Raw genomic sequence first — 7,677 nt, 5'->3', positions numbered from 1 at the left:
GAGGGAGGCCTGGAAGCTCTTCCGAGAATACATCCAAAAACTCATTTACCACGGGGACATCGAAGAGTTGGCGACTCGGCTTTTACATCTTGGACCCGAACTAGATGGTAAATACAACCTTTTGTGATCATTTTCCTTGCCATTATATAGGAAATAAACCTACCTTTCGAGGACGCAGTATTCCCCTTCCATTCTAAAGCGGTTCTCCCGAAGCCCGGAGCGAACCATTTTCATTCTACAATCAACATTGGCATAGCAAGAAGCCAACCAATCCATGCCCATGATAACATCAAAGTCCACCATTCTTAACTCATGTAAATCAACCATAGTACGATGGTCACAAATCACAACTACACAATTTCTATATACTCGACTAGCTATTACTGGTTCCCCAACGGGTGTAGATACCTCAAAAGGTTTGATCGACTTCGGCTTGACCCCAAACCGACCCGCAATATATGGAGTAACATATGACAATGTGGAGCTCGGATCTATCAAAGCATACACATCATGAGAGAATGCGTGTATACGTAACGACATCGGGAGAAGACTCAAGATCTGTCGTCATGACGTAAATGCGGTGCGGGACCACTAGAACCGGGAACTCTCCCTCTACCTCTACCGTGGTGACCGGCGCATCGAACACGGCCCCATAGGGGGTATATATGATGAAGACCAGTGTACCGCCGATCCTGAAGGCTGGCTCCTACCCTTGATACCAACCGAGGGGTAATCACGCATGATATGGCCTGGCCGACCGTATGCATAACAAACCTCTGAACCTATTCGACAGTGGCCCCAATGTAACTTTCCGCACTGAGAACACCGTGGCACGGGTGGCCTTGCCTGACCCGAATCACCACTGAACTGAGAACCTGAAGCCTTGAAACTCTGACTCGGCCCAGAATAAGTAGATCTATCAAATCTCTGGCCTGTAAACCGTGGATGCGCACTAGTCATAGAAGGGCCTAAATGCCTAGAAAACTGCTGTCTTTGCCCGCCTCTAAACTCACTCGTCGGACCCGAAGATCTAGCCCTCTTGCTATACCCTCTATCATGCTCACACTCACTCCTTTCTTTGTTGTTGGCTTTCCTCTAAATTATAGGCGAGGGCTTGAATGCGTGAAATATCCATGTTGTCCTGAAGGGACGCAGTCAAGCATCTATCCATCAAATGTGGCCCTAGGCTTTTCACAAATCAGTGCACTCGGTCATCCATATCCGCTACCATGGCCGGAGCATACCTAGCCAAAGAATTGAAGCAGAGACTATACTCTAAGGCACTTATGCTTCCTTGCCTAAGATTCAAGAATTTATCGGCTCTAGCCCGCCGAACTTCTGGAGGCAAGTAATGTCGGAGGAAGGCATCCATAAATTCTTGCCATACCAGGGGACATGCATTGACTCCAGAGTGAAGCCATCAACCGTATACCAATGAACCGCGACATTCCGGAGTCTATAGGATGCTAATTCCACCGATTCCACATCTGAAGCATGTATTAACTGAAGTGTCCTCAGCATCCGATCAATAAAATTCTGAGAGTCCTCTTCGTCGGGACTTGGAAGAATTTCGGAAGTTCAAGCTAATAAAATTACGGGCCCTTGTACCATGTGCCCTATCACCTTACCTTGTACCTTGCCGCTGAGTACGGGCGGCAACCAAGTAGTAAGTAAATGAATGACCCCTCTTTTACATCTTGTCTGAGCATCCGGTGAGGATTTGAAGGTCTTTGAGCCCTAGGGCGAGGCTCACTTATGCTCCTCGAAATAGGCAGAGTGGGAGGCGAGATTGAGCCGCGTGCAGGACTCACCTTCCTCCCATATCCGTTAGCCGGTGCTCTTTGGCTAAACGCTTTTCTGCCCTTTGTCTTGTCCTTTTGGGCTCACCGTAGCTTTTCTCCTTACAGGCATTTCGAAATACATAATACACGGTTAAGGAAAGAGAAATCCTTATATCATGGCTCTATCGCACGATCTTATGAAGAAAAGAAGGTCATTCGTTCTAAAATGCCCGGCCTCCTTCGTTTATAAGCGTGGGCGCGCAACACACCCATAAACAAGACTCTACTAGACACGGCTCGTATACACACCCCAGACGAACGCTCTGATACCACTTTTGTCATGACCAATGGGAGGGCTACGACGGCACCCGTGCTAACCCACCGGGCACATGTGGCGATACTCATATTCACGTCTAGGTGACCCAGCAATGGCTTACTCGCCAATTTACATACATCAATAGAGCTAATCTCGTTGGGTAACAACGCATTTATATCATCATCATCCAATAACACGCCGTATTCATATACACAGCCAGACGAGGCTATCAAAATGATATACAAAATGTGAGCCGACAAGGCTACAAGACATCTAATCATACACAACTGTCTACGAGCCTTTAAAAAGAGTATGTAATATCACATAGGCGGGACAGGACCCCGCCATGCCCATATACATGTACACAAAAGAATAATACCTAAAAGCCGCGCTAGAATGAAATGGAGCTCCCATGTAGTCATTTGAATAAGAAATCTATGGATCAAGCACAGTCACCACGTCCACTGCGAGCATGATGCAACGTCCACAAAATAAAAGGATGTCGAGTGCGAATAATGTCGGAAAGTATGTAAGCACAATCAACATCATAGTAGAAGCATAATAGACAGCACAGAAATAACATAAGATGGGAGAATCGGAGGTAATAAGTCATTTGTGCCTCTGGTGGCCTCCATCATATCTACTTACTTGTCTTTCATAGGGACCTTTCATTTCTAATGCTTACTTATGTGCATACATACATATACATATTCGTATTCGTATTTATTCATACTCGTGTCCATATCATACCCGACCATAAGGGTTCGGTGTTTCACATACCTGGCCATGACAAGGCTCGGTAGTTATACATACCTAGCCCTACCAAGGCTCAGTGTTATCCGTACCCAACTGCAGTGGTGCGCGCGCGATAGGTATCATACCCGGCCATATAAGCTCGGTGTTACATAATAGTCATACATACTTAGACACGTATACATAAGAGCCCATAAGTATCATCAACATCATTACCATCATCGTTTTCGTTACATCTATCCTTGGAGGATCAACAATCATATAAGGGATGCAATGGAATTATGAAAGTATCGAGGATCATGAGCTTTGGTAACTTTAGAGATAGGATCATTTGGAGGACATTATGGAACTCATGAAAGGGTATATATATATATATATATATATATATATATATATATATATATAGAGAGAGAGAGAGAGAGAGAGAGAGAGAGAGAGAGAGAGAGAAAGGAACCATGCCTTAATGAAAGAAGGGTTAGCCTTACATACTTCTTCGTCTTCTTAGCTATTTAACGTTTACCATTGAAGCTTGAATGATCTACATTTAGAAGGATTCATACCATAGTTAAGCCTAAATGACACTCTTAAATTCAAACTAGAATAATTCACGATCTAATGAAAATTGGGCAGCACTTCCCCTATCTCGTCGACTTCCGCACCATATTACAATACAACTCTAAACATCCACAATATCACAATCAAGTATTCACATTACATTAAGCCTTCAATATTCACTCTCATATATAACCCATACTAGCAACTTCATACCAACTTTTGCACATTTTCATTCAACGCTTCCTTATCATCATTATTACCTTCCATAACAAGATTATATCCACATCATACTAAGAGAATCATGACTCAAGTTAGCTTACTACTCACAAACATCATAAAAACTACATTTAGACTTCATTTTCTACTTCCTTCTTCTACCCAAGTTTTACTACAACCAAGCATTCTCAATAACATGAAATAAACATGGAAACTAACCTTTTCATCCCATAGAAACAAGCTTTGGAGCAGCTATCAACTTTGTGCAAAACCCTAGCTACAATGCCCAAGTATTTCTTGAAATCTACCAACCCTAGGAAGCCTTTTAACATATGAACACTTTGATTCTTGCTATTTGATCTTTGTATTCTCTTGTGTTTGGGTAAAATATGTTTGGAGAAGGGTTTTGGAGCTTTAAAAAGTTTGGAAGAAGTGTGGGAAATGAAAAATGAGTAAGGGTCGTTCATACTTATAAAATAAAAATCTGACCTGACCCGATTATACGGCCAATTATACGGGCCGTATAATTTATACGGTCCGTATAATCAGACTGTATAATCTTACCAGGTTTCACCCTTCTATGGACGAAATCTACGGGCCGTATAATTTATACCGTCCGTACAAATGGTTGTACAACTGGGAAATCCCGATTTTCATTCTCGTCGACTCGTTTGACTTCCAATCCTCGTGGAACCTTCTTGGCACTTATATAACACTTCATTAAGCTTACAATAGGCTCTATATCATCCCCTTAAGACATCACAAAATAATTATTAGCTCAATCATAGCCAAAACCTTTCCGAACGCGACTTATATTTCACTTCCTTCAACGAACTACATTTACATATTCATACAACTTAAAAATCTTATGGTATGCACCTTAGGTTATGTAATACTCCCCTTAATCTTGTGAGGATTTCATAATCACCTTAAGCTCATATTAGTCTATCCACAAGGCAACAAATCAGAAATTTCCGAGGTGTAACAAAACGACTACAAGTGGGCAACATAATTAACACATAAAGTTCCAACTCTGAAACCTATTATACTAGTCCTATTGAAATTAAATTAGTTATAGCGTCTCGAGTAGTAAGTAGCTTGTAAACTACAAGGTATTCCAATGATCTTGGATAGCTACAAAGTATTGGATATATTTTCTCTCATATGATTTTAAATTTCTCTTATCGGATACTTAATCTTAGTGGACTCAGTTCTTGAGTCCCATCTTGATTGATTTTTGCCTGCTTGTGCGATATAAATTATATATTTTTGTCTTTGCTTAACATTATTTTACACTACGGTAAAATATTGGGATCAATCTTTATTCTTGTCGTCTTTCATGTTTTCTTGATTCATCACCTTTTAAAAAGTAAAAATATTTAGAGAGTTTTTGCCAAAGTCCTATAGAAGTATGCATAAGTGACTATGACATGATTTTTTTTTTATTTAAAAAAAAAAAAAAAAAATTAACCGAACCGTATCGATACCGAAGAGAAACCGAGATGATGGGACGGTTTCGAAAAGTCTAATTTCGGAACCGAAAAATTAGTATAATATAAATTTTATAAAATAACCGGCCAAATCATACCATTGGCACCCCTAATTACATTATGAACCCGTTTGGATTGGCTTATAAGTTGCTGAAAATAGCTTATAAGTCGTTTGTTTAACTTTTGAGTGTTTGGTCGACTTCAACTTATAAGTCATTTTGTTCTAAAATAAGCCCAAAAAAATAATTGGGCCCGTTTGGGTTAGCTTATCTAAAGCAGCTTATAAACTGAAAATAGCTTATAAGCCGAAAAAAATAAGTTGGGCAACCCCAACTTTTTTTTTTTTTTTTGGCTTATAAGCTGTTTTCAGCTTATAAGTAAGCTGCTTTTTTTAAGCCCATCCAAACAGGCTCTATGTCAAGTATGCTCCGCGTGCCACAGAATAACAACTATGCATTCACACTAAGGATAGACACATACCTAAATTGCCTTGCTTGGTTCATGACAAGAATTATAAATGTGTTCTTGTTAAGATTCATAACCATAGACCCATATAGATGTGAAAGTAATTCAAATAGGCAAATACGAACTCGAGAGATTCTTACTAGTAATATTAACCCTGTGAATCAGTAAACTAGATAAAGTACTATGTTAGTTCAGATAAATACGCAACAGGATTGTTAGCGGAACCATAGCCCTGGAATTACTCATCTCATCAGTTTTACTCCGAAGTTTGCATACTCATCCTTGATCAATATTTGTTAGCGCTAATTTGATAGTTTTACATTCTTGCAATAAGTTTAACAATAAAAAACCACTCTCGGGGAAAATACTTGAATAAATTGTTAGTGTTAGTTAAGTCTAAATAACGGTTGATCATAAGTCTCTGTGGGTTCGACAACGACTCTTAAATCACTTTATTACTTGTACGACCACGCAGCAGCGGATGCAGTAAGAGGCCAGGGTGTTCACCCGAACACCCTGGACAAAAAATTACAGTGTATATTTAGGGTAAATTTTCTGTGTTCATATACATATATTAACTTTTGAACACCCTGAACATATATTACAGTGTATATTTAGGTCCAGTTATTTTTCCGAACACCCTGAGTGAAAATCCTGGATCCGCCACTGTGACCACGTATACATACATATGCATTTGGGAGCAACGAATATCTTTATAATAATTCAATCGATTATAGCACATTATTTTCTTCTTTTTCAAATTACATTATCAGACTTGATGTAAAGAATATTTAACCATAAATTCATTCTCATCATAGATTATAGCTAGCTAGAGTTTGTTGTTTCTCTTACTTTTTGTGCTTCTTAACTGTTTGATTAAAATTTGAGAGGATTTGCGTATGCATGCTAGCGAGTTATGCATGTGTGATTTCATGATTTGAGATAGTTGATTTAATTGTCACTGTTTTTGGAACCGATGTTAAATTTGGTTTCACCAGAGAAGGTCCTCACGCTCACGACACACTTAGATGGTAGAAGAGAAGGTTTACTAAAGAAGAGAAGGAAATGGTTCAGGTCAATGTACAAAAAGAATCCAAGGTAATAGAATAATATTAGTAACCCAAAGGGTAAAAATGAAAAATAAAAAATGGGACAATGCGAACCTACTAACACTTTAATCCCCAAAATCTCCTAGGTTGGAACTACTTGGAAGGTCAAATTTATTGCTGTGCTGCTATTTGTTTTTGTTATTGTATTGTAATTTCTTTGACGTAGCATAGGTATGTAATATACTGCTAGTATATATTTAGTTGCCACTCAGTACTGTCAGTTCACGTTGTTATAGAGACATGAATGCAATTACAAAGTAAGTTTGTCAAGCTCGTATCAGAAATTCCATTTTTTTTGGTAACACAAGATGATTCGAATCTCAGAGTTCATAATATGTTTTAGCGTTATCACATAGAGCAAAGTTTTTACTATACCAACTCACTAAGATAAGTTTACTTCCCCTTAATTTTAGATTTTCTTATGCTTCATATTGTAACCAGATTCTTTTATCTTACACATTAGGCATTTGTAAATCGAGATTAAAGTACATTATGAACTTTATTGTCCTACTCATTTTTTCGGTTTTACATATTTTTTGCAACGTGGGACTCTGATAAATCCCTTCATGTATTTTTTTTCTCAATTATCGCAATACCTACATGTACTCTTTTCTCAATTTTCACGATGTCTTCACGTACTACATTTTATTTTAATTTATTTTTTGCGACACTTGGTATTATTATGGCTTCATAATCCACCTAAATCCCTACTAATACTCTCGTTAACATGTAACAAAGATGATTAATTATGCTAACTGTGTCCAATTAAAATTTTGCATATACAAAACCATCCTTACAATTCCAACTACCAATACAAGATTCCCCACATTTGTCTCCTTTCATAATATCACCCGGTTCAGTTCTGTTATTTTACCTCCTACACTGAACCGGTCCATGTTACTAGGCTCAACAAATGTAATTGAATTTTTGGCTTCCATTAACAAGCTTCCATCTATATTTTTTTTTCTCTGAAAATTTCAGAGCTTTTCCCC

This window comes from Lycium ferocissimum, chromosome 9, assembly GCF_029784015.1.
Source record: "Lycium ferocissimum isolate CSIRO_LF1 chromosome 9, AGI_CSIRO_Lferr_CH_V1, whole genome shotgun sequence".
In the NCBI taxonomy this organism is placed as follows: domain Eukaryota; kingdom Viridiplantae; phylum Streptophyta; class Magnoliopsida; order Solanales; family Solanaceae; genus Lycium; species Lycium ferocissimum.
Note: the sequence above shows the minus strand (reverse complement) of the source record.